Raw genomic sequence first — 26,528 nt, 5'->3', positions numbered from 1 at the left:
ATGCACACGTATGTCTTTTTTACCTGTAATAACAGGTGAAATTGGGAGAAAAAAAAACCTTATTCTTGACTTTAGAATTTAGTAAAACGTGATTCTCTCAACCAATGTTTACCAAACAACTGTCGAATATCAGTTTGCGAAGTAAGACATACGAGGCCTATATTCATGAATACTATTTCCCGTAACCTAAGGAGGTCACAGCGAAGCGAAGAGCAACCCAGTCTTTGACAGAAGACTTCCATTCTGCTGTTTAAGAACAACAAATGTCGCATATACTTTATGTAATATTCTTTTTTTTCCCCATAATAATAAAGCCAACATTAAAGGAAAACGAATAAAGAAAACGGGGCGCTTCGCACGATGCTTAAAATTGTGCCCGGGCACAGACTCGCTGAACACGGTGCCCGACGAGCTCCGGTAAGCGCGTTATTTCACAAAGCAGGGCTTGTGGGCGACCGGCGTGAATCACCGCGCCTGTCCTCTGCAGGGTGAGGTACACATCGACCAGATGTGTTCACAAAAATATCACAAGCAAACTGCGTTCCTGAACATTGGTTTCTAGTGCTGAGGGAACAAGTATTCTAAGAATCAAATATTTAATTTAAGAGGTGTGAAATTGCTGCTGACCTTTTGGAGACAACAATAACGGTATAAAACATGTAAGAAAACCATCACACGTCGTGCAGTAAAGATACTTATTTTTCCGAATATTTGTTTTTACCGCATACTGACGTGTGCATAATCTGAACGTTGCCGGCGCTCGCTATAGCTTGATTAATTCACGACTTGAAATCCCGATCATTGACACTGGTAAATAGTCGTACCTCTGTGATGCTCGGGAATGTTATATTGATTTCTCAGAGTTTATTCAGATGCCCAGCCTGCAGAACCATCCCAACCCCTTCGGCTTTGGCACAGTTAATTGACTAGGAGCCTTATTACAGAAGTATCGAGAACGCTTAAGTAAACAATAATTCGGGTGCTCTAATCATAAAGCAGATCAGAAAGAAAAAAAACAATTATTTTATGTTTGTATCTGTAAGCAATAATACATTTCACCCTGTTATTGACATTTGAAAGCACGAAAGTGGAGAAAAAAAACGGTATATACTGTAACAATACTGGCAGAAAAAGAATAGAATATCCTTTGAATAGTATCGCAAGTATTATTCGGCATAAGGCGCTGTACAGCCTATAAGATGCAGCTGTGCTGTTGTGTCTTGTTTTGTCAGGTGTAACACAAATGTAAATTTTAAAATGCGATTATTATGAAAAGTCAACAAAAATAAGGCTACCGATTTTTACCATATCGGGCTGAAAAAGATGTTGTTTTAAATTAACGCCCCAAATGATTTAAAACAAATGAAGTTTCTTTTCGTTTCAGTGGTATTTAGTTGTGGTTTTGCAGCGGGGTGCGGTCGTATCAGTGCTCAAACAGCACAGCTGTGGTGTATGAGGTTGACCACGTTCGAGTCAGAGGAGGATCCGGTAGTACAGGCCTCTGTAAAGGCATGACGGTGCTACAGCTGGAGGGTCTGGGACCAGCCCAGAGTTCTCCTCGCTGACAAGCAGCAGTCATTTAAAATCGTCGAAAACCACATTCTGTTAGAAGACGTAAAACATGTATGTATCATAATCCGCAAACTATGACACACCGTCATTTATTGACAGTGAATTCTGCGCTTCTGTTTTTAAGACAGTTTTTGTTGCGTTCCTGTTTGTCAACATTAGCTATAACGATGCAGGGATTCTACAAGGACACCTCCTGAGTTTAGGGATGCAATTCTGTGTCTGTTGAAAATGAAATAATCTCAGAATCCCCATGTTATCATATTTCTCAAACTCTGAAAAAACCTCGAAGGAAACGGGACTTCCGGAGCAGCAGCACGATTACAATTGAAGACGTATATCGAAGGGTTTGGTACGTCCCTTCCGCATCAGAACTCTTTCCTCAAACTGTCTGACAGATTCAGATCCAGTCCAAGTTCCGTCCATTTATTGCATTAATTTTGTTGGCTTTTGGTTTTGATAAAATTGGTTTATTATTATTGTTGTTGTTGTTGTTGTTGTTATAATTTATTACTAATAACGTTTTTCAGACTCGTTATTTCTTAACCACATTCTGTTTGGTCCAGGCTGGAGAGAGATGTCAGAACATAAGAAAGATTGTTGATTGAAACGGCTGAAGGGAAATTTGGGGGTTGATGCTTGTTGATGGACCCGGCTGCCAGTTTCACAGATACGTGCAGCCGTCAGTGTGAAGGCGAGAGTGAGAAGTACTTCGCTGCTTACGCACCGCCGTCAGTTAGGACGCTGTTGTTTAGTGTGGAGCCCCCCCACACCTCTCTCACCTAAAACAGCATGAGCTCATTTCAGCGCCATTCGGCAGTTTAGCTGGTTAGTAGGGTTTGTTTCTTGTCAGTACATCATTACAGCTGGTAATTGGACAATATCCCCTGATACCAATAAAGACAAACAGCCGCACTTATGTTTAGAAAACACATCACTACAGTACGTCTTGGAGTGAAATACAGACCTAAATGAACTAATTAACGATACACATCCATCTCTTGTATTTTTTTCGAGGGGTGCTTTCAAAGTTGTCATTGTTGGCAGTGCATACTGTAGCTCTTCCAAGGTCCTGAGAACTGATTCAGGTCTAGAGCGCCTGGAGACGTCCGGAACGACTGTCCATAAACAGACCGTGAATGTTGAATTTTTGTTTATTATCCACTGTTGCAATAAAAGTCTTTTGAATGCATTGGAAAAAAAAATATAGGCTCATAGTAAAAAATGTCGCCCAAGTCCGTAACAAAATGGAGAATGGTGAATGCAATCCTATTACACAGCTCCTTCTATTCTCAATCAAAGTCCTGCTTTTTCAGAATTACTTTTAAGTATGTGACTGGCTGCTTTTCTTAAACTACAGTATTGCCTGCAGTGGCTGATCACACCGCTTGTGGAGCGTAGCTGTTATGTACAGTGAGGAGAAACGGGCAGAAAGAGGCTCGGGTCTGTTCATGGGTGGGGCTCAGTGACTGGAGGGCTGTGTGAGCTGAGCTCCCTTGTGGCAGTCAGGTGATGGTGGGGGGAGCAGGAGTGAATGAGGTGTCTGGGCAGCCTGGAAGAGGCTCACGTTGCAGGGTGACAAGACCAACATGTTCTCTACCACACAAACTAGAATCAGTTCTTATTTCTCCAGGCATTTCCGCATTATCCCTATAGAATCCACGAATCCACCCTGTGTCTCTGTATCTGCCAAACAGAATTAGACGTGTATTTAGATGGTCCTGACTCCCAGCATTGTGAAAGGTCAAAAACTGATTGTCATTCAATTCAAGTGACTGCAAGGTCTTACAGGACAGCGTAACGTTGGAACGCTTAAACATTGTGCGCAGCGTGAAAGCTTCCTGGAAATGTGAATTAATTTTTTACACTGCGGTTCCAAGACGACCTGCCTGTCTGCCTAAAAGAAAAATGAAACCGCAAAAGTGTGACTCGATCATCTTTATCGGTAGCCACAGGACTAATAAAAAGATGTTAGCACGTTTAGCACCTCCAGTCCAGTTTCGCCCTGACTGGGGCACCTCGGTGCAGGGCCGCCGTGTGTCAGCTGAGCTCTGCTGCTTTCTTCACTTTCCCTCCAGCTGACAGCTCAGTCCCGCACCTAGACTGAAGACACCGGGGTATCACAGAACACAGACGTCAAGGTCTTGACCCTTAAGTAGGCCCAGGTGAGCTTAAGGAAGACAACAGTGGCATCATTGTTTAAACATAATGCTAAAAGAACATTTGAATCACAAAAGATACGTCCGTCATAGTTTGCTATTAGTGTCGTACAGAAACAATTAGTCATATCTTTTCGTCAGTGCAGGTTGGAGTCACCCTGACTGGGAACAAACTGCAACAAGGGCTCAGTCCGGACAGGTCTGCAAGAGTTAAAGCTTTTGACAACTCAAAAGGAATCAAGTTTTTAAAACTTTTTTTGTTTTTTTTACAATTTGGCCACAACAATTATCAGTATGTCTATGCAGGGTACTAATTACAATCAGCCCATCTGCCTCCAAAATGTCTGCTGTTTTAGGCAGCTATCTGCTACATTCAGCTCTTTAACATTTTGTCTGAACTGAACTTCTTCATCATCACTGAAGACATGTCTGTCACTAGCTAACCAGTATACGTGTGATCTATATCATCTTTTCACAAAGTTGCAAATACATCAGGATCGTTACAGTAAAACTCTTCCTGTTGTTTTTATGTTGGAATAACATTTAAATATGCTGGAGCAGTATGGTTGCTATTTAGTTTAATTGATTAAATTACGTTTCTTTGTAATTGAACCTAATGGAGAGAACCATCATTTTCTAACACTCCAATAAACTCTTTTTTGACAAAGACAGTTTGAGCCGTCACTCAGGCACTGCACAGAAAAACTGCTGCTGGACTGGGAACAACCCCGTTTTCCCAAAACACAGGGGAAAGTGATTGATCTCTCATCAGATGAGATAGCTTTAAAATAAAAAGACTTTTTCACCTCTTGAATGCATCGGATTCCACCTTATGCCTTTCACGACGCTGAGGCCTGTTTGTTGATTTTAACGTCCGCCTACAGGAAGATGCTCCCACTTAAAGTGTGAAACATCTCCTTTCCTCCGACACATACCACTTCTCTTGATTCTGCCCCCTCCTCACTTTTTGTCCTAAGAGGGCAATTAAGGAAACAAGTGGTTTCCCAAGATTAGCTGACTGGCAGCTTTGCATGCTAATGTAATGCCAAGTGGTTACAAATAGTATGCTCTCTAATTACAGGCACTGTTTTCAATCAGAGATCGCCTGTTTTCCCGGGATTAGACCCCTGTGGCTGGAAAACAACCTGACTGAGGCAAAATACACCGTCACACATGTATGTATTCAGACACTTTTATCATTTCCCCTCTGCTGCTGTAAGCCCTTTAGTTCATCAGGGCTGCCCTCTGCAATCCAGTAAAGAGGTTCACTAGTGTAGCTTGTAACGCGTTTATAAAAACAATTAGCCTTCATTACCAGCGAGGGTGAGTTTATGAGACAGCAGAATTTTACTGGGTTCACTCGGTAAATGTGGAATAGTTTCCTTTACTAATGTTTTCATTTCCCAGCGAAGGGGAATACAAGTTCTACTAACAGATATTTAAGTACATGTACACATATAAGGTACAGAACAAAAACAGAAGCATCCCATACTTCAGATGCACATAGATGTATTACATAAATATTCGTAGAAAAATACAAACTAGTAAGCATAGTGCACACATCTGTAGTCATTTATCTACAGTGTTGTGTGGGACACCTGTATGGAACTCTACATACACCATAATCCAAGAGTTTCTGAGATTATTTGTTTTATTATGTTAAAAAGGTTTAAAAGTCATCCGTGTAGGTACACATTACACCGGAAATAAATGCTTTGATCCATGAATGATCAATATCAAACAAGTATTTACAAAGAAAAAAACATCGGAATTAAATAACTGAAAAGCTGGTGAATTGCTGAGTGATTTTAGCACTTGACTGACAGCAGAGAGATAGGAATAATCTGATGTAGCTTTTCAACAACATTCAGTTATTTCTTTTTTAAAAGCCCATTAAATACTCAGAGGATGGAAACGAGCCTTACATTTTCATTCACTGTTTCCTCTTACTGTTTTCTGTTCAAGCTAGAATGAGCATGTGATTTTAATGAACAAAAATACAACATTATCCGAAGATTAAAATCTGTGCAGAAGAATGTTTGTAATTTTTCTATGGGCATATTCAGCAGTACCTGATCCCAAAAATAAGCCGCCAGGTCATAGACTGCCCTATAGATTCAGAGTCAGGCTGTGGGAGATGCATGTATGGATATGAGGTAGGAAGCAATATTATTAAAAACCTGTTTTCACTTTCACTTTGGAAACTGCCAGAAGCCGGTCGATGTTCACTGCCCTTATAGGCCACAGTTAGTTTTTTAGGCAGACTCTGCTTCGATTGGAGGCGGTGGGATATAGCAGCATGACAAAGGATTGATTTCTAGGGTCACTCTGGTTCACTTGCCAGGACACGGACACAGGACACACTCCGTGGCCTTCCCTGACCTTTACCGGATTAGTCCCTGATGGAGTAGTGTTAGTGGATCAATGTGAGGGCGAGATATCACAGCACACATCGCACCTACCCTTTAAAGCAGAATTAGATGCAAAACATCAACTTACACCCATTGTAAAAGTTCTGTTTCTTTTCCTCGGACTGTTTTGAAGCTTGTGCCCTCAAAAGCAACATGCTGATGAACACCCCAGTTCTCTTGTGTTTATAAGCACATGTAGTTTGCATATATTCTGGGTGCCTAACACTAGGGCACTTTTTTAAAAGACTCATGCCTTTTTCAAACAGCTTCTGTTCCGTCTTAAGAGGGAAGCTAAGTTCATTAGTGTGACATTTCACTAAATGCTGCACATAAAATGCAAGCCTTGTATTTCCACGAGCTGGAGTGAATTAGGAATAAAAATAAACATCATGTACATGTAGCGCAACATTTAACAGCATCACATCTTCACTGATCAGTCATTAATTAAGTGAGGTTTGCTGTGTCTGTGCAAACAGAAGGAATGGAGCAGCTTTTGTGAGTCCTGAGAGCTCCAGAGACAGCAGAACCAGGCGTCCAACACATGCATCATGTGAGGCAACTGATTTTCTGCTGCCGCATTTTAGGCAGCAGAACAGTTGTTTTTAGAAAATAGGTTTATAATTCTTTTTTTTTTTTAAAGTAAAAGAAGTTCCAAATCTTTGAATTCCTAGTCTTAACAGACGCGGTGTAATCCACTTAAGAAGAGAACATGCAAGGATTATAACAAAGTGTAATAAAATAATAATACACTTTTCTTTTGACTTCATCTTCTCATTAGAGACTTGGGGAAAAGCGGCAGAAGCTGTTTCCGGACCTTAAGGACAGACTCTGACTATAAACAGACACACAATGAGATGTTATTAGCTGCGTGAGGAGTTCCTTGTCAGGGCCAAAGGCGCCTTCTCGGGAGAGTGAAACAAATTGAAAAGCTCCTTATGTTTTCTTCCTCCAATATAAATGGATTCTGTAGTTTTTCATCCTCTGCCCTGTGTTTACGCAGGGGGATTTTACACTTGAGAGGAACAGCGTCCCTTTTCCTCCCGTGCAGTATGATGGTCGAGGCCCATCTCCGGCGCACCGTGGCTGTGCTCGGGCCCCGAGACTCTCCTTCAGCCTGTGCGGAGCCATCAGATTGTTAGAAAAGTAAATCGGGGAGACGGAGCACTAACGCACTCGGCCGTGACTTGTTCAGAAGAGAAAAGAAACTCATTGGATTCCCATGGAAAATGAGCTGTCCACACTCGCTAGTTTAATCTTTATTTTTGTTGGAGTGTGAGAGAGACAGGATTTTAACACCATGCGAACAACGCCAGAGTCGCAGACTTCACGCCATCTGTCTCCCCCGCGGTCCTCAGCTTGCCAAATTTATCAGGATTTTTTTAAAATCTTTATTCATGTTTGTAAGTATTTTGAGGGAGTTGCATTAGGATATTTCTCTTCTGTCCTTTAGCTGAAGTAAAATGTATTTCCACAACTTAAAATATATTTAACCCTTCTTAACTTAACGCACCGCCAATTATCCATTCAGCACATTAATAGTAGAATAAAATTAATTGTATCCAGATAATTGACCCACAGCTTATCATCCAGTCTATCACAATAATTAGAAAAGACAAGCACTATAGGACTGATACATGGGTCTGAGTGAAAGAGATAAGCATATTTTGTAGATACGCAAAGACGATACAAAAATGAGTTACTCTAAACACAGTGTGGTTACGGGTCAAGAAAAGTGTCCTGTGACTCAGCACATCTTAATTAAATGATGACAATTAGAACAGAAAGCTTCTCTAAGATGTGTTGATCTATATAAATGATGTACAGTACTAGCACACAGTAACACATAACATACAGACATTGCATGAAGGCTGGTAGTTGTTTATGACGTTCATTAGTAAAAGTAAATAATGCAAACCTTTCATGTAATAAGTCATGCATTAAACATTTACTAGTGCAAAGAGTCTTTCAGTAATGATGTCATAATATACCCCTATATAAAGTACTGCCAACGTTTGCATGAGGTACAACAAACCCCCAATCATACTGTAAAGGAGGAAAGTAGAAGAAAATAGAGGGATAAGATGTTTTAACACTCTTGTGTTAAACAAGGGCAATGCTGTGAGATTACATTTATGGCTCTGATCATTGCAAAAAAAAAACTTGGGGCTTCCAGACAATACTTCTGCCAGCCTGAAAAAAAAACAGGCCTGGTCCTGTTCGCTGTGTCTCGACTTTGAATCCATATCTGGTTTTACTGGAATTTGTTCTTCCCCGACACCTTCTGAGATCATAAGAAGTAAAAGGCGGCTATTTGCCCCATCTTCTTTGGTTGCTGGTAGTTTACCGATGCAAGAAATTCCAGGACTCCACATAAAGGCTCAATGTTTTTTTCTGCCTTGAAGATTGCCACCCTGCTTAGAAATGAGCTATAGCACTGAGCTACGGCATTCGTGCATATTTCCCTTTTGTATCGTAATAACTGCCACTGTTACTCTGCACTTTCATAGTGACCCATTTATAACGTGACTCTGTCTAACATGTGCTCAGACTTTAATGCTTTTTACTTATAAAAGTTAAATCCTATGAAAAATATTGAAATATACTGTAGGTGCTGAGCACTGTTTTTAAAAACAGCCCTTTTAAAATGTGATTCAGTGTCTGGCTGTGGTAAGCTCTCCATAGAGCCAGATACTGGGATCTTTAAATGTTTTATTAGAGAGAGATTAAGGGACTGGATTGTGTTTGGAAACAAGAAAGAGCAAAGGGATCTCTGTGTCTTAACACTTGCAGAATTTCCGATAATGCTCCGGTATTCTCAATACAGACCCCTGAACGCAAACAGACATCAGATGTGCTTCAACCTTGATTTACTTACAGAAGCTGATCCTGTCTGAAGCAATGCTGTCCTCCAGACCAAAACAGCATCATAACTCTTTAATAATTTCACCTTCAAGTAGCAAAGTATTTTCTTTGGACAATGCATCTTATCCTCACTGAATTTAGCCAGAATTCTCCCAAATCCTAACAAATTCATTCATCTGTAATTATTACTTACCTCCACTCAGTCATGATAAAGCATTTCCACTTAGGCACAAAATAAACAAAAAGAGTGAATTAATACATAATCATTCCCTCTATTAGAAAAAACTAAATGATACTGAGTATCCCTTAAGCATCTCATTGTGAGACTTGTATTTATATTTTTCTAAATTAATTGAAACAGAAGGGGAATATAAATATCACCCTTGAGCTGGATTTGGAGAAGGTGATGACTTCTTCATCAGGTCCACTGTTGACCCTCATTGTTCCTATGGGGCTGAACCTTTGACACAAGCAGGGGAAACAGCTGATGTGGCTGGTGAGAGGGATCACATGTCACTCTGTTCTTCCACCATGGTCATGGTCATCCCACAGGGAGGCTGTTCAGAGCACATGACCCCACTGGTGTGCAGGGTGATAGGGACTAAGGCAGGGGGCCTTTGATGCTGTCCTGGCTAGTCTTCTCTTATGGATTGGGCCCATTGATTATACAGGAGATCTGAGAGAGCAGGGACAGCACCTAAACGCTTTGTACAACCAGGTCTCGGCTTTGAAAGGAAACATGTTTTCCCTGGTGGTCAGATTCTTGCTCCTCGGTGAGAATGAAGACAGCTGTTATAAAAGTGTTACGCTGTGCAGGATGAGATAAACCACCGCTTCCTCTACTGCTGAAACTTTTTTAAAGAAAGCGTGAGTAAAACATGTCAGAAGCATTCACATGGGTACTCCAGGAACTGCACACGGTTGGCCTTCAATTTTGTATCCAAAATACAAAACAAGAAATAAAACATTAACATACGAGGCAATGATAAATAGAAGATATCAGCTTTTAGAAATTTCGAAATCATGAAAAATATTCGGCAGTACCAGAATATATTAGAAGGGGAGGAGACCAATAACCATCCCTGCTGTAAAATACATTGTGCACAATCTGAATTGTGTGGAGTGCCACATTTACAACTGCCCCCCACAGCCCCCGTCACAAGATTAACAAGACATTGAAAGATCACAAGCATCTTTAAGACATCTTTTGTATGGGTGAACTGCTTTGAACACACCTCTAGTGTTAGTAGGATGAATAGTTTATTTTATTTTACCTGATGTCATGCTCAGGCCACAGGTTGCCCGTCTCTAAGCTACACAATGCAACACGACACACTGCAACTGCAGCACTAGCGGACATTTCTTACTGAGGCTTCCGATTGCTGAAGTCACCACTGGATTAGGGACGGACTGGGGGCTGCTCGCTCACGTAGGAGTAAACCCGTCTGGAGTCAGAAGCAACGTTCGGCTTGTGTTTCTTTTCCGAGTGTCGAAATCTCAATCGGACACCAGGAGAGACGGCAAATACCACTGGGGCTGACAGTTTCGGTGTCCCAGGGCCCTTGCAGTGGCTGCTTCTGAACAGTAAGAAGGCTGACACTGTAGCCAGGCAGGAAACTAAACCGATATGTCAGCCGCTACAATGGACAAAACTGGAACAAAATTCAAACCTATGGGTAACGCAAGGGCTGCTTGTTCATTATTTCAATCACAAATACGTGAAGCTTAGCCCACGCATGTGAAGGGCTTTATGTCATACTAGCAACAGGCATAGAAACTAAAACATACAAGTCGGTGTGCAATTAGGGAAGAATCTGTAAGTGGGCTTAAAAGGCATAAATCCTTTAATCACCTTTCCTGCCTGGCAAAATTAATCCCCAATGACTCTGGTATGTTAAATGTATTTTGTGTACTGAAGATTATTTTGGGGAACTGAAGCTGACTTTTTGAATTTGACATTTCTGAAGAATTCTGTGAGCCAGCATTTTGTTGCATGTGCCTGGGCTTTCTTCGCACCATTAATGATGAACTACATTTTCTGCTGACCTGGCTCAATGCAAGCTTTTATGGTGCTCCACCCAAACAGAGACATACCTTCAACTAAACTCAGTTACGTTAAGACCTTTCCCGCCTGTGCCAGAGTTAATCCAGGACGTGCATTGTCCATGCATTTAATCCGGGTACCTTCTGTGCCACACAGAATGTCCATTGTGCACATATGGGCCACAGGCAGGGGCGTTTTCCTGGCATATGGTCTGTTTTGGATGTTGATGTGAAGAACGACTGTCAGTTCACAATAGATTTCAATGAAGATTAATCTGATTTGAAAACCGAGTGAATCTTTTAGGTCATAGTCTCTCTGGTGCTTCTTACCTGGACCACCCTTCTTCTTAATTACAGGAGCTCGTTCTTCATCTCTTTTCCAATCGCAGAAGGCAGCACATAATGGCAGGTGCATCAGGGCAGAAAAAAAACATGGTTACAAGTGTTACAGGATTGAGGTTATTACATGTGAAAGTAGCACACTATGGTTCAAAGTGTCCAACCTAGGGCATGTTACAGTGTCACACCTGAAGAAGGCTCCACAGCCTAAATGTTTTTTTCTCTTATGTTTCTTTTTACTTCTCCCCCCTGGAATTAACTTCTGCTCTTGCCATGCTTGGGTGTCGTTTTCTGGTTAGAAATGTGTTGTGTTGTGCAGAATGGATTTGTGGAAGAACAAAGATAGCGGGCTGTTCTTGCAGCCCATATTCTAAAACCGTGACCTTGCAAGCCCTTCAAAGCCTTCAGGAGCAGGGACTGTCAGTGCTCATTGGTGGGAGGTTTATGATCAAACAAGGAAACAAGCTGTACAGCAAAAGTGCAAACTCTAATGCAGTGTATCAGCATTCTGGGAACATGATTCCACACTGTGAAATAATCCAATTGAATACAAACGTAGAGTACTTGTTTATCTACCTCATTTATGTGCACATGCATGTAAATGTCATGGAAGTCTACCAGATTTGATAAGTGCTTAACATATCACCAGTCCAGGCCACATTTTCTATACATAGAAATAACAGAAGCAGGCTGACCTGTACTGGCTGCTTTTCTATTTCCAGCTTGGTTCCCTGGATATCAGTGAATTTCTGCAAGCACAACTTCCTCACGTTAACCATTATTTATTTTATAGATGTATTTGACATCCAGAATCCATTATCAGGTCATTTTTAATGATGTCTTTCTACTGGTTCTCAGTGTCCAAGAGATTGTTTGGCAATGTGCTCTACCAGAGGTATGGAATGCAGAGACCATTTGGTAAAATGTCTGTTGAATATTTTTGTAGGAGTACAAAGATGCTGATCAGTCTGGAAACAAAACAGGAGATGAAAACAAGTCTCTTTATTCACTTCAAATTTTGGGAAGCAAATAGTTTCTATTCTGAGAAAGATCGGATTAAATTTGCACTGGAGCAAAATGCTTTGAAAGTGGACTTACTGGTGCAAGCCTGTCCTGAAATGGAGGACGTTGTGCTCTGGCGGATTTAAAGGCCATTTGAGTGTTGAATGTCGGACCCTGAAAAGACAGAGAGTGTGGTGTGATGGAAGAAGGGAGTCTTCCATCTTGTGTCTGTCCATCTGAAAGGAGACCAGCGAGCCTCCCTTTGACGGGCATCAGAAGAACGTTCCCATGTTGGAAAGTGAGATTTTCCAAGCCATGACCATTGTGAGTCTTGTTCCGTTAGTTCTAGTGCAAAAGAGGAAAGAAAAGCTTTTGAGTTACCCATGCCTGCTCTTACAGCAGTTTGGCGTCAGTGCATTATGCATTGATATTCTTAATTTACCAGCACTTCTTATTTCAAAATCCTGAAAAGGTAATTATTTGCTCTTCAGATGAAAGTCAATATCCTTTAGAGAGCGAGGCTTTTCAAAATTCCAGGTGCACTTTAGAAATACTGCGCTTTAATGAGCTGAGTCAAACGAACAGCTAGAGAAGAGCTGCTTTTCCACGTAGCACCACTCTACACAAAAACAATTGAATTACGAGACATTTTTTGAATTGCACTTTTTTGCCATTCCACAAAAAAAAATCATTTTATTGAATTGATGTATGAATGGGAAGAGTGAAGGAGCAAACTACTATAAAATATGTGGATAGAAAAATACATGTTCCAGGCATTAACATTCCAATATAAACACACGAGGGGGGGGGACGTTTTCCAAAGTGATACAACTGCTGCTAAATATACATGAAAACACACTCCCACCTATCAGTTTGGAAACGACAAATGATCTACAGAAGGACTGGGGGTGGGAACTGGTTTTTCCCTCATTGACACCCTTGAGTAACTAAAAATCCTGGGATCCCTGAACAGATTTTCTGTCTTAAAAATAAAATCTGCAATACCAAACATTGGAGACAGACACTTAAAAAGCATAATTGAACCCCAATGAAAAAAAAACAAACGAGAATGACAATCCACACCCCCAATCCTTCTGTACAACATTCACTTTTTCCAAACAGTTTAGGCGGTGCGTGGTTACGTGCGCACACACATGCGTGTGCACACACACACACATACACACACTTTACATACAGTATGTGGTTTATCTGCACGACCTGGGAGGGCAGGGTTTCACTGCATTGAAAATGGAAAAAGAAATCTGGGAAGCTTCCTCATCCGTCACGTGGCTGTTCGGAATTGATGTTACGGACACATAGTAGCAATTACACGTGACATAAATCGAGTATTAAGCACAGTAAGTGTTTCTCAGTGACCTTTAACCTTGTCATCTCACATATGTCCTAGAGAGCCCAGGCCCCTACTGTTCAAGACTGCATTGTCATTCATGTGAGAAAATAAACTACATTTGACCTGTAATGTTGTAGGGCTAGGACGTACATGACAAGTGTTATCTGGGTCACTCATTATTAATTTCATGTAGCTGAGGGAAAGGAGACACTTCATTCTCATTTGGGATTTGTGACACCTACATGTCTTGCAAACATCCGCTAAGATCACTAACACTCAATAACACCACAATAAGCAATAGGCTGTCCTTTATAAACCACTTTTAAAATATTTGCTTTAAAGGGTGGAGATCATGTCTCCACTCTGAGGTTAAATTAATTAAATCAAAGATCTTCAGTTACTGTCTTTAATATGAAGAGGCACATTAATCATAGTTCTGTGCCTTGGTGACAACAATCTGCCCAAGGAATTGGCTCATTAAATTTATATATATATAGTTTATTATAATGGAAAGTTATATTGTCAAAAACACCATTCCAAGGATAATTTGTCAGAAACTGACAAAGATTACTTCAGATTTACAAAAACTCTGTCACTCAATTTTATGGTTTAAGGCCACAAATTAGTGAGGATTTCAACACTTAATGTAGATAGGAATAAATTATCCTTCTAATGAAGCGTACAGACGTTATATCTTTAGCCTCAGTGAAACCCTGATTTTCTTAGGCTTCTGTCACAAGTTCCTAGCTTGGTGTGTGTGTGTGTCGATTGCATTTCGGATTATGAATGGGGGTTAGGGCCTATTTCTCTGAGTGAGTGACCTCTAAAATCTATTGAGGGTCTGTTATTTGTCTCAAAACTGCAGGCGTCCCCAGTTACTTAGGAGGTAAGTAGTTTCCACTCTATCAAAAGACGCGCAGCGTAACTTTCATGGAGGGGGAGTAGTCGAGTTCGGCATCAGCCTGTAGAGTTATGAATGAGATTTATTTCATACTTTCTATTCTGAGGAAAGGAGAGGCGTCTAAAAGCATTTATATACGTGTACGGTGAACATTGTCAGATCACCAGACATATTTCCAAACAGATCGCTCTCTCTCTCTCTCTCAGCAAACCGTCTTTCAGATATGAAATACACGGACGTCACAGATGATTTATTAATGCCATTTTGTTCACATCTCCTGTACAAAAACCAACAATATGAAACTCAAGCCGCCTTCAAAAACTGTAACGATTTCAATAAACCGGTTTTCCATGGTTGATACGTGGAGTGGTCGATGCTCTGGACAGATGAAGATTTGGCTGTTTCGAATCGTTTTTTTTTTTGGAGATGAAGAAAAAAAATGAAAGGCAAATGGCAATAGTGCCCAGTCAGCTATTTTTCCAGTCCGAGATCAAAGGCGCCGCCTGACCGCCTCTCCGCGGGAAACTCGAAATGTGCCCTGCCTTTGTTTGCAGTTGCTAGGCGACAGCAGTCTGCTGAAAGTACTCGCAGTGCCAGATCAAAAACATTTTCAATATAAATTTTTAAGAATGCCGTGTATCTGCGTCCTGTATCTGCAGTTAACTGACTGCATTCTTAAACAGGTCCAGGCCCGGCGAAGGCCGATTCCCGATGTCCCTCTGTCTGCCTGGGGCAGACAGGAAGATGCATTTTCCTCTGTCTCCCATGGTACCGTATTGGGTCGTCTGAAATAAACCCCACTCAGACTAACTTCAGATGTCTGATTGACCAATTCAACCAGTTCGTCGAATCCTAATTCCTGTGTTCGCCAGCTCTATGCTAAATGAAATCTATAAAGACGTCACCCAAGAGTTTGTTCTGCGTGCGCATTATAAATTATTATAAAGAACGCAGAGCACAATAGAAAGAACAAAATATGAATACGGTTTCATCGAAACCAACTATTCAAACTTCTTTTGGTGGCCCAGAATTCACTGAATTGTAGCAGACGATTACATTCACGTATTTATAACCCAATTAAAATGGATAATTAATTATCATTCAAACAAGCGCGAGTTTGAGGCCTGCAGTACAACTTTAAAATGATGTACAGTACATCAGAATACAAATCGGAGAAGCTGAAAGTCATGGATCATAAATATCATCTAACCCCCTAAGCTCAGTGATTTTGATAAGTAAAACAGAAGCTGCGGTAGGAAAGACTTTTAGCTACAAGATGTTGGAGAAAAATCAAAGAACTGACACGAGAGGGTGGTGACTGCGAGATAGTGACATCAAAGCGCACTTCACATTTCACCTAAAAATAGACCCCAAGTGAGCAAAATTAAAAATGGGATTTATTTCTCATTCCACCTCCGTCCTAATTGTTGTTTTTCATTCACACGCCAATCGGGTCTTCTCCTCTTCCCAGTTCATATCAGACGAAAGTCATGTTTAATCCCACGGAATAAAATAAAAAAAAAACCTTTGTAGAAATAAAATTAAAAATCAAAGTGCTATTGTCGATGAAGGTTTGCAGCTTTTTCGGACAAGGCCTGGAACGGTCCCTGCTCCTCGCGATTAAGTAAGCCGGCGAGTGCACAGTTTTGATGGTCCAGATGCCCACTTCATAGGAAAGAGCTGCCTACAGTAAGAGCTGATTTTTAGTGGACACCGAGCGAGTTGCGACAAATACGTTTCAGAATCACCTTTATCGTCCAATGGCGTCATTTGCATAATGCTTATGCGTAACTTTCACAATTACTTAAAAAACGTGACAGCCAGCCACGAATTCTATTCAATAAGCACGTCTAAAAGCAGTGGAAGACTACAGTCTTAAGATAACAAGAGATCTATCCATTACATTCAAGTACGCAGACACGGAATTTCACAGACTAGATCTGTACAGGGCTCTGGCGGTTTGTGATGTCACCGCGCGGGTCGGGTGTTGATTTTACTCGCGGGCTGGGTGTTAGTTGGGTGGGAGTGTATGAGTGGAGGAAACCGTAATGTAACAGTTAAAGTTTGCAATGGAGCTTGTGCAAGGTTGTGTGCGTGTCGGACATAAGTGAAGAGGAAGGTTGTGTGACCCACGGTATATACTGTACACTCACAGGTTAATCATATGATACTGCAGCAAATTACTTAATACCCATTTGGGGTTAAGGGTATACAGTATAAATGTACACGACGCAGAGATGCCTTATCCTGTCCAAGTAGACCTAAATTAACGCCTGGCACCTAATAGGAAACAGGAAAACTTGAACCCAGCAGCGGTGAGACTCGCAGAGTGAAATGCACTTTTAATCCCGAGAGCTGTGCGCACAGCTCATTTGTTGTAGCGTCACAGTAATCCGTGGCAAATAAATAGCCTGGGTAAATATATTTAATGCTGTCGCATTACCCCTTTTACAAATAACTTGGAGCCATTTACACCCGTTTTAACCTAATGGCAAGACTTAAATAACTTTAGCTCTGCTCTCTTCACTGACTAAGAAACAGAATACCTGCATGTATCGCAGATAATTAGTGTCCATTCGTCATTCATCTGACATTTGGCTGTGATTAAGTCGCTTGGATTTTTAATGCGCTGTACACTTTACGTATATTGAGTGTTAATTTCGTGTTGAAGAGGGCTTCTGCTATTAACGGATTAACTCTTCAAAAGGAGCAAGAAACGCTCTTATGTTTTCAGTCTTATATAAACGCAATACCTTCACGCCTTTAGCGTCCCCTCCAGTTCACATCGGGAGTAGTTCACATTGAGAAGACCTATTTCAGTTGGAGAGTGTGACTCCTACTCCAAATATAGCCTCGTTGTACTTTAATTCTGGGTCTCTAAATGAGCTCAGGGGTTATATTAACTATCCGGAGTTGAGGTTTTCCTTAAAGCAACAAATAAAACACCCAGTCCCTGAGAGAATGACCTTCGTGTCTGGAGCGATTAAGATTAGAATCGTGCTGCATCTGTCTCGTGTTTTCGAGATCTCGAGCCAACTGGCACACTCCAAGTGTACATTCTCTGTCTTCCGTCTGCTGTGGCGACAACCAGATACCGCATGTTGTGCAAGAATTAAAAAATATACTGTGTCTTATACATTCAAGCCAAGGGCTTTCTTCAGCTCCTTCAGCAAACAAATGTCACGCACGATTTGGTCATGAAAATAACAAGAAGCATGACATATATTCTCAACATAGCTGATTTTAATGAACCCAAAAGAGGAAAACTCTGGTCTCTCCCTTTTTTTGTTATAGATCTCTTAATTCTGTCGTTTAAGTCGATTTTTTTTTGTCAGACGATGAAATCCTGAAGCATTTAGAGAAAAAAATAATGGCGTGGGGTGCTATGAGGTACTGCGGTTTCAATAGAGGCAACTCTATAATGTTTAAATATAAACATCTTTCTGTTAGTTACATTTATGTTTAAAATAATAAGACATCTATCCTGGGCGCTTTAGGATTTAATTTAATATATTTTACTTAATGTGCGTTATTGATCTTTTTTTTTAACAGAATACGTGATTAGTACAAAACAGCTTAAAGACGATTTAGTTATCAGACCGAACCGAGACTACAGCAGGGAGACACGACCCACATTGGAATACAGGCTGTGTGCATGAAAGACCGCAGCAGTATCTCCAGATTTAAGAAAAACATGCAAACCAGCCCACTGGCTGGGCATACAATACATTATGTAAGTTTTATATTAAAGTCCTACTTTAACTTTGTTGAGACGTCTTCTGTGGGAACTTTTATCTTAAATAATGTCATGAATGTAATGAATGAATAATGTCATTCATTGCTGGTCACGTCACAGGCCCTCGTGGGACACTCCCCCGACGGATGGCGTCATCACGAAGCTCATCAATAGCTCTCCGCAGGCAGGGTGCGGTGACGTCACAAACTCACGTTCGCGCTTGCGGCGCGTGCACCACCCGGGGCGTACTCTTCCGCTTAAACCGGCATCCGCAAGTCACACAAGAGCTGAAAGACCCTCCGGCTCAACACCCTCAAGTGACTTTCTCCTGCGCGCAGCTCAATGCTGGCTGATGTGGGGAAAGAGAACGTCACTCGGTCTGCAGTCCACAAGGATAAATACTTCAGCATAAGAACGGTGTTCCATCCCCCGGGGTACTGTAATGCATTGGAAATAGCAGTTTTAATATTTTATGCTCAGTTTCTTAAAATAGCCTTGCCTTATTCTATGATGATGAAAAAGACCGCCGTTTGTGTTCAAACTGACAGAAGAGCACAAGTAATTGCCATTCTAGTTTTGAAGTGTAGTATTTGAAAGGCGCTCAAGACTTCAGTTTAACGCGGTTTCTAAGAACACCATCCTGCTTTAACAACTCCCCACATAGCCACGTAGTGGAAAAGGTTAATAGGTTCCTGTTAATACGTCCGCCGACCTACCTCATCAGGGTCTGAATGAGATTTCGGGGCGCCTGGTTCCCCTCTCTCGAGAGAGAGCCGACAGGCCTTGGTGCGAGGCGTGTTGGAGGAGCTGTAGAGCCTCACCATCTCCGAGAAGACAAGCTCCCAGGGAACACGCCCCAGAGACAGAGGGCTTGTCCGTCGGTATATCCTGTAACCGTCCGAAGAGATGACCAACGGCGGCATGATGCAGACAGGGGTAGGGGCATCGTCATGCCCACACCACTCCGGCCCGCCTTCCAAGTGCGACGCCCTGTTCGGGCTTTTGAGAGGGTTATACTGCACTTTGACCTTCACCCGAGGGAGAAGTGTAGCCCTAGGGTGACGCCCTGGCGCTCTGTAACAGTTCTAACGTACCTGTCAGGTATTTCACCATCGGACATGCAGCACTGACCACAGCAGCTGCCCGTTCCTCGGGTGTGACCCCCATCAGGGTGGGCACACAGGCAGAACGGGCGGGCGAGCCTGGTGACTCTCCGGCGACACGACTGGGAGCACAACTGCGTGGCGTACCGTCGGAAACCAAGCGCACGTACCTCATGAAATAGTTCAGGTGGGGGGCTGCGTCGGCAGGCGCAGGCTGCGAAGGAACAAGTAACAGGTCTACTCCCTGCTGGAAAGAGAAGAGAGAAAACACAGCGTTTCGGCCGTGGAGCCTTCTGCGGGTGTGAGTACACGACGTACTGATAAGGACCCTATAAAACGAGGAGATGAGGGATTTGACCTGAGCTGCTGCTCTTGAGTTCTTATGTCGTTCTGTCACAACCCTTTAAGACGCAAGACGTTCCTGCCATCATGCGGAATGATGCTTGTGGAGAGCGGCATAAATTTTTTCCGAACACTTTGATTTCCCGCAGGATCTCAAGGGAACAATTTCCTAAACAGGTAATAAAGCACAATGTGCTTTCACACCTGCGCATTTCCCCAAAGCGTCTATAATCCCCGCTTACTGTCAAACGGTTCATTTTAACCGATTCTCGGGCTGAGCTTTAATAAGACAGAGTAGGCACGCTGCACGAAAAAGCGCACTGTCCTTCTGTGGTAGCATCTGCCGTCTTACATTAGGAAAGTAAATTTCGTTGTAATTACCCAGCATCTGTAGTATGTTCACCATATAACGGCTTTAATGGGTTAACCAGTTCTTCCAATGCAGGATCACGGGGGAACCGGAGCCTATCCCAGCAAGCAACGGGCACAAGGCAGGCTACACCCTGGACAGAACGCCAGTCCATCACAGGGCAAAATCTATGAGATATACGTGTAAACATCAGATCCAACTCAGAAAATTACTCCAGACTCATTCAAAATCATGAAATTATGTTTTTTAAAGCTAAATTAAAGACCTCTAATGTTAATATGGGGATAATAATAAACTTTTATTTTCCATAGTGCCTTTAAAAGTAGCTTCTCAGAGTGCTTTGCAGTGAGGGATAACAGAATCAGGACAATTAAAAACACGGTTTAGAATATGGCAGTAGATGCAAAGGGACAGACGGAGAATAATTAAATAGCCCTTCTGAAGAAGAAAGTGTTGAGCTGCCTTTGAACGCGGTCAGGGAAAGTGTCTCGGGACAGTATTTATTTGTTCCTTATTGTAATTACTTAACAGAAGTTCGAATACTGACAAGGAGCATATCATAAACTCAGGCGATTAACAGAACATTATCAAGGGTGTTTTTGCAATAAAGCCTATAGTTATAGATGTAACTGTAGCAGATGATTGTTTTTGTTTTGAACAATTTACAAGCCTGGTCACTGGTGTCACGAGTTCAGTCCTCTAGCAGCATAACGACAGCTGAAGTCAGTGCCCCAGGGCGACTGTAAAGCGCCTCGGTTAGTGAGACAGTCAAGGACCCGCAGTTTATCACTCAGTGAACGTGGTTGAAAAAGAGAGAAGTATCACTCGGAAGAACAGATTCTTAACTGAAGGTCCGAAAGACCTCAATGATGCAATCTTTTTACCTGCATCTGGGGCCTATGCGTTTGAGAGTGTTTAGGAAGGTAATGAACAAAGCCCTTTTTAAATAAAAAAGTGGTTTAGTATGTTTGCTTAAAATACTGTATGAATATCACATCACCCATTATTATTAAATATCCCCACCTGATTTTTTGTGCATTTCTTGTCTCAGATAGACGTAAACAAGGTTCCTTGTCTTACAACATCCAACATACGTCTGCGTGCTGCAAACGTCATCTCCATTCTGGACATTTCACTTTAATTAAAAGTAGGTTTAACACTCTGCTGGGTAGAATACCTGCCGCCCTTGTATTACCAAGCTTGTCCTCTTGCTCAGGCGACTGTCCCAAGAAATCCTTAACATTTCCCTGGACCATGAGTCTCCCGTATTCGTCTTTGATCCATGACACTACGTGTATCGCCCCTCAAACACATGCTCCTCTCTTCCAGAACTGTGGGCTATTCGCCTACCCACGTGGCCTTGCGAGCTCATTTATTAGCATACGTACGCCTCGATTACCATACAAAGTTAATTCCTGCATTGTACTGGCTATTCACAGCCGAAACACCCACTAAACGGCTCCTGGCGACGCTGTTTTAACAAGCCTACTTGTCTTTACTGTCTGAATAAAGAGCAAACCCCAAGCACATCTTAAATATAGGCAAGGCCTGTTGCAGCAAGCGTAGCGAGAGTTTTATATAGCATCCAAATCCAGCGAAGTGTTTAGGTAATGGCCTTGCTGTTCAGTTGTTTGGAAGTCAGTGGTTTCAACCCTAGTGTCCAGTGGTCATTAGAAACAAACTAATGAACAAACCAGCGTCACAAAATCCGTCACTGGGAAGCGGGGTTAAAGCCCATGTTGTTTAAATTTACTTTTCCTCCTAAAACGTTAGTGCTGTCTGGAAGTACGAGGATAAGCGAGTGTTATATAAGCCTATATTGTGGTGCTTTAAGTTTTCTCTAGTATTAACCATCACAGCCATTTACAGAATCAGTCGCTCACTCTTGTAGTGCTGTTTTGATGTGTATGGATATACTTTGTGTTATTATCACTGGTGGTGTCTGTCCTGTCTGATAAACAGCTGCCTTGCGGATTGATTCTGTTGTGAGGTTTCCAACAGCAGTTCCTAGTTTCATTCCCACAGCATATTCTGCGGGATAAAGGCACATCTAATTTATTGCAAAAAGTGGGTGAACGTTGAATATTCTTAAGCATCTCAATTCTTGTTGGTCCCGGTGACACGGCGCTCGCTAGTCCTAGCCTATTGCTTTAAATCTAACGGTATTAAAAAGCGTTAAGAGCGCCGGACAAAGGCCGGAGTGTTGACGTCACGGGGCAGGAGTCACCCGCCGTGTGTTCGGCGTCTCCAAGTAAAGACTTTTCGACAAAAAAGTTTGGATCGACAATGGGAGAGGACAGGGCGTGAAACTAGTATCATCATCAGTTTTGAATGAAAGAAAGAAAACATATCTTCAACAAAAAGGGAGGCTCTTTCCATTTCAGCTGCGTTGTTAGGACAACGAGAAACATCCCTCAGATGATTAGTTCCACTTCAAAAGAATTTACTTTCAGCGGTGAAAACGTCCCCCTTTTGTATCCAAACACAGGGTTTTCACCACAAAAAAAAGAAGAATCGTATGTTTAGTCCGTCTGTTTATTTTTTCTCCATTCACGGCACAATTGTATTAAATAAATAGAGGGCCCCGACAAAGCGCTGGCTGCCGACTATAAACTCGTCAAAAGCCCGACTAGTAATAAAAAAAAAAAGTAACAGAGTGGCCTGAACCGAGTTTATGACTCGAGTCTTCAAGTCTAGGTAAACAACCGCCGCCGTCAATAGCCCAAACACATTAAACAGGCTGCCAGTGAATCAACGATAAAGGCTGTAGGATCTCCATTTGTAGAAACCGTCTCTCCCTCTTTCAACACCCAACACCCGGAACATCAAACACTCGGGTGCGGAATTCAGTGAAACGAAAGGGACCAGTACTCTGCTCGCCACGATCACGTCTCTTCACAGGCCCGGACTGCGTCTCGCCCGCTCGGTGCAATTTTTTTCCCCGCTTTTTAGCGTTTTCGTCTGCAAGAGACGCGCAGATTCGCTTTACGGCTTCGCGTTGGCGGCGGTCATTTTCAACTTGCAAATATTTATTTGCGTCAAGGATGTAGTGAGGACATCGCTGCACTACAGGGTTAAAAAATAAAAAAATACTGGCCCAGGCGGTCGACAGATTTTTAACTTCTCGTGGCTTCTTGTGATTTGTCTTAGTTTTAAAACTCCGGGCTCCCCCAGAAAAAAAAAAAGTGCATGAGGTGAAGATAATGTAAACTCGCAAGGGCGCTACTGAAAAGTTGTAAAGTGCTAAAAAAAAAAGGTAATGCTGACTTGCTTGGGATCACAGAGAGCATTGACACTGCCAAATCACAACCTGTGCAGAGCGGAAGATAAAACGACATCTAGGCTCTTGAATTAAAAATCTGATAACCCTCCCTTTGACAAGGGAGTTTGTTCGATGTAGGTGCCATTTCTGTGCTGGTGTTGAGGGGTACCTTCTCTAAAGTGGGGGTGTGAGGGCTGTTCTGTACAGGAAGGGTAGCCTTTACCAATTCATTCCTCATGTCTTCCCCAATCTGTTCTTTAACAGGTATGAACTACCTCAAGGAGAAAACATTTGAATGCGAATTATTGTTCACGGTTTTGTTTTTCTTTTTTTTTTTTCCTCTGTGGCCGAAACATCAGGGAAACCCTTCGCTATACCGACGGACCAGTTTTCTGACTGTACTCTGGCTTGGGTTGATGTTAAAGGCAGTCTGTGTCCTTGCAGTTTCTGTAGGCACACAACTGTATGCGCTGAAGGACACGCATGAAGTACCTTACACACCTCTGGGAGGGACAAAGTAAAGGAAAAACTGTCCTGACCGACTGTTTGCTATTCTGCGTCTGAACTGTGGAGAGATTGGGTGACCACATCTCCCCTAAAGGTGGAATCAAAATAACAAGACGAAGAGGTGAAGAATCAACCTACATGTGTAGGTAATAGATTATACCCAACCCTGTGTCACAAGCTGAAAAAGAAAGGGATAAAAAGTAAGAAGTGTAATTTACTGTGCTAATAATCAAACTGTGATACTAATGTGAGAACAACCCTTTAATCAGCTGGCATGTTGTTGAGGTATGCCAAGCCAGGCATCGTATACAGTATGTGACTAAGCGCTCGTGGGCCAGACTCACTCGTAATATCAGGTATGATCAACACCACTTATGTCACACTTATGAAATGATTCTGTTCAACAGAAAGAGCTGAGCGGATCAGGGCTGTGTGTTCAATTTGAGACAGGAGAAAACACTCCTACACAGTGCAGTAGAGGGTACACCACTGCAGATATCGCTCTGCTACAAGGGTGCCACACTACTGAATCGGGAGAGTGGAAGTTTGGCACTGGGATACTGGCACCCAGTGGACTTTAGGCTCTCACATGCGAACTGACACATGCACGATGAAATATCAGCAACGCCGGGGACAGGCGAACAGAATCGTTTGGCCAATGAGTGAAGTTGAGCTGCTGTAAGCACCTTTAAAATGACTTGAGGCTTCAGGTTGTGTGGCACAGTGTGATGTAAGATCCTTTCACCTAAGGGTGGCCTGCAGCACAAGACTGAAGGGGAGCCTGGGACCCACAAGTCCCAGGTTTGTGCCAGGTAATTGATGGTTCAGTCAACTCATCGGCAATGAAACCTAAAAGCTTGTTCCACAACACTTTGTAGAAGGAAGGGTGTCCTGTTTAAAAGTGGCAACAGGAGGCACATCTATATCCAATGAGTGTGAGAGTCGGGGACAAGACACCCTGCAGTGTTGTTGCATCACTTCTTCCAAGACACTGCTGGATGAGATCCTCAGATCAATTTCCAGTGAAAAAGCACAGGAACTAAAATGTTCCTAATACAGTCCACGTTTGTGCAAACTCCCTCATGTTCTTCTGATTAAACCAACGAGTAACAAGAATCAGGGCATTTTGTAAGGAAATGAGTGTGCATTACTTAATTCAGCTCCATCTTTGCCTCTGATTTTATTTTGACCACAGAAAAACGCTGTAAAAATATGTAAATAACAACAAAAAAATGATAATGTGCCAAACCTGAAATGTCAGAGGAATTATGTTAAAGGTGAAATCATTATTTGGGAAAGTAGAGTACACAATTTGTATAGATAACATGTTAGGCTTTCTCTAATTTCTTTAATTTTCTTTGCAGTAAAATTAGAAACACTGATATAATTTCATACATAATGTCCATTTAATTTGATTAATATAGCACAGAAATAACCTTGATTTGTTGAATAAACACATTAACATTGCTTATATTACAGCACTTTAAAAAGCAAAGGAAAAAAATGCATATTGCGATTTTTTTTTGCTTTTTACTGAATCCAAGGTCTAATAGCATTTACCTTGTGAGACCCACAAACAGAATAAATATGGTTATTTTGATATAATGGTTTATTGAAAAGCAGACCCAGACTTTGTATTCTTCCCTTTTCTTTAGATTGAGTAGGAAAGACACCCAGATCTGCAATTTATAATCTGCCGATGAAAGACTGAATTTTGAATGAGGCGATTTTTTTTTTTTGTTTGTTTTGATAGCTGATCGTACGGGTTGTGCTTTTCCATCAGGGCGCAAGACAGCCCGTGTGAACGCCCAGCTTGTGCTCTGCGTCCTTGCAGCCTGTGCTCCTCGGGTCTCAGCAGAGATGGGCCGGGCGGCTCCTGCGATGGGAGACCAGCTCGCTGCTCTACGTGGGGCTGGTGAAGCAGCAGCCACCTCTCCTCCTGCTGAAGCAGACTTTCCGCCCCAGCGCCTCGGTATTGTGACCGGGGACGCGGTGCCGCCGGTGGTGTCCGCCCTGCTCGGCCGTTAACGAGCTCACGGAGGAGTCTGCAAAAGCGAAGGCGTTAAACCTGGTGCCCTGGGCAAATTCCGCTCTGGGTTTGTACAATCTGGCCCCCTAAAGTTCCCACAAAATTAAACTGGCGAAGCAGCTCTCTCCCTACTCTATCCGATTGGCTTTGTAGAGGGGCGTGGGGACACACTGGCTCCCACGTTTTCCCCGTCAGGGGCGGAAGGACGTGGGTCTGGTGCTTTATGTGAAGTGCTTTACGATTCTTTGGGATGAAAAGTGTTGATATAAATGCAATGGATCCCGAATTTTAACCATTGATTTGTATGAGTAATTAAGCGGTTCACCCATTTTAACTTAAGGGTTACGATAATTCTTACACTAACGTACCGACTGAGAAAACACAGCATCTCAGTACAGGTGATGGCTCATTAGGGGAGCACTGGGACATTTAATGGGTGTTATTTTTCAGCAACATAGGCTGTGCCACAAATGTGTCTGCTTACCCACATTTAATGATCTTAATTCAAGGAAGCCCAATATTATGCTGCATAAGGAATTCCT

At 42.2% G+C, this 26,528-nt stretch overlaps 1 long non-coding RNA gene across 3 annotated transcripts in view; it reads left to right on the top strand.

The window, feature by feature from the left end:
- The window catches only part of LOC138241067 (uncharacterized), a 54,985-nt gene that overhangs the window by 26,354 nt on the left and 2,103 nt on the right, over positions 1-26,528 (top strand). Inside the window, exons 3-4 of one of the 3 annotated variants that reach the window (XR_011190285.1) lie at positions 3,648-3,734; positions 4,810-4,903. The exons of 1 other annotated variant lie outside the window; for it this stretch is intronic. This is a non-coding gene — a long non-coding RNA (uncharacterized lncRNA). The remainder of the gene's footprint in view (positions 1-3,647; positions 3,735-4,809; positions 4,904-26,528) is intronic. One more of the 3 variants, XR_011190283.1, reaches the window with a different exon arrangement.

This window comes from Lepisosteus oculatus, chromosome 8 (assembly GCF_040954835.1).
Source record: "Lepisosteus oculatus isolate fLepOcu1 chromosome 8, fLepOcu1.hap2, whole genome shotgun sequence".
NCBI classification, from domain to species: domain Eukaryota; kingdom Metazoa; phylum Chordata; class Actinopteri; order Semionotiformes; family Lepisosteidae; genus Lepisosteus; species Lepisosteus oculatus.
This window is presented reverse-complemented; position numbering and strand designations above follow the sequence as displayed.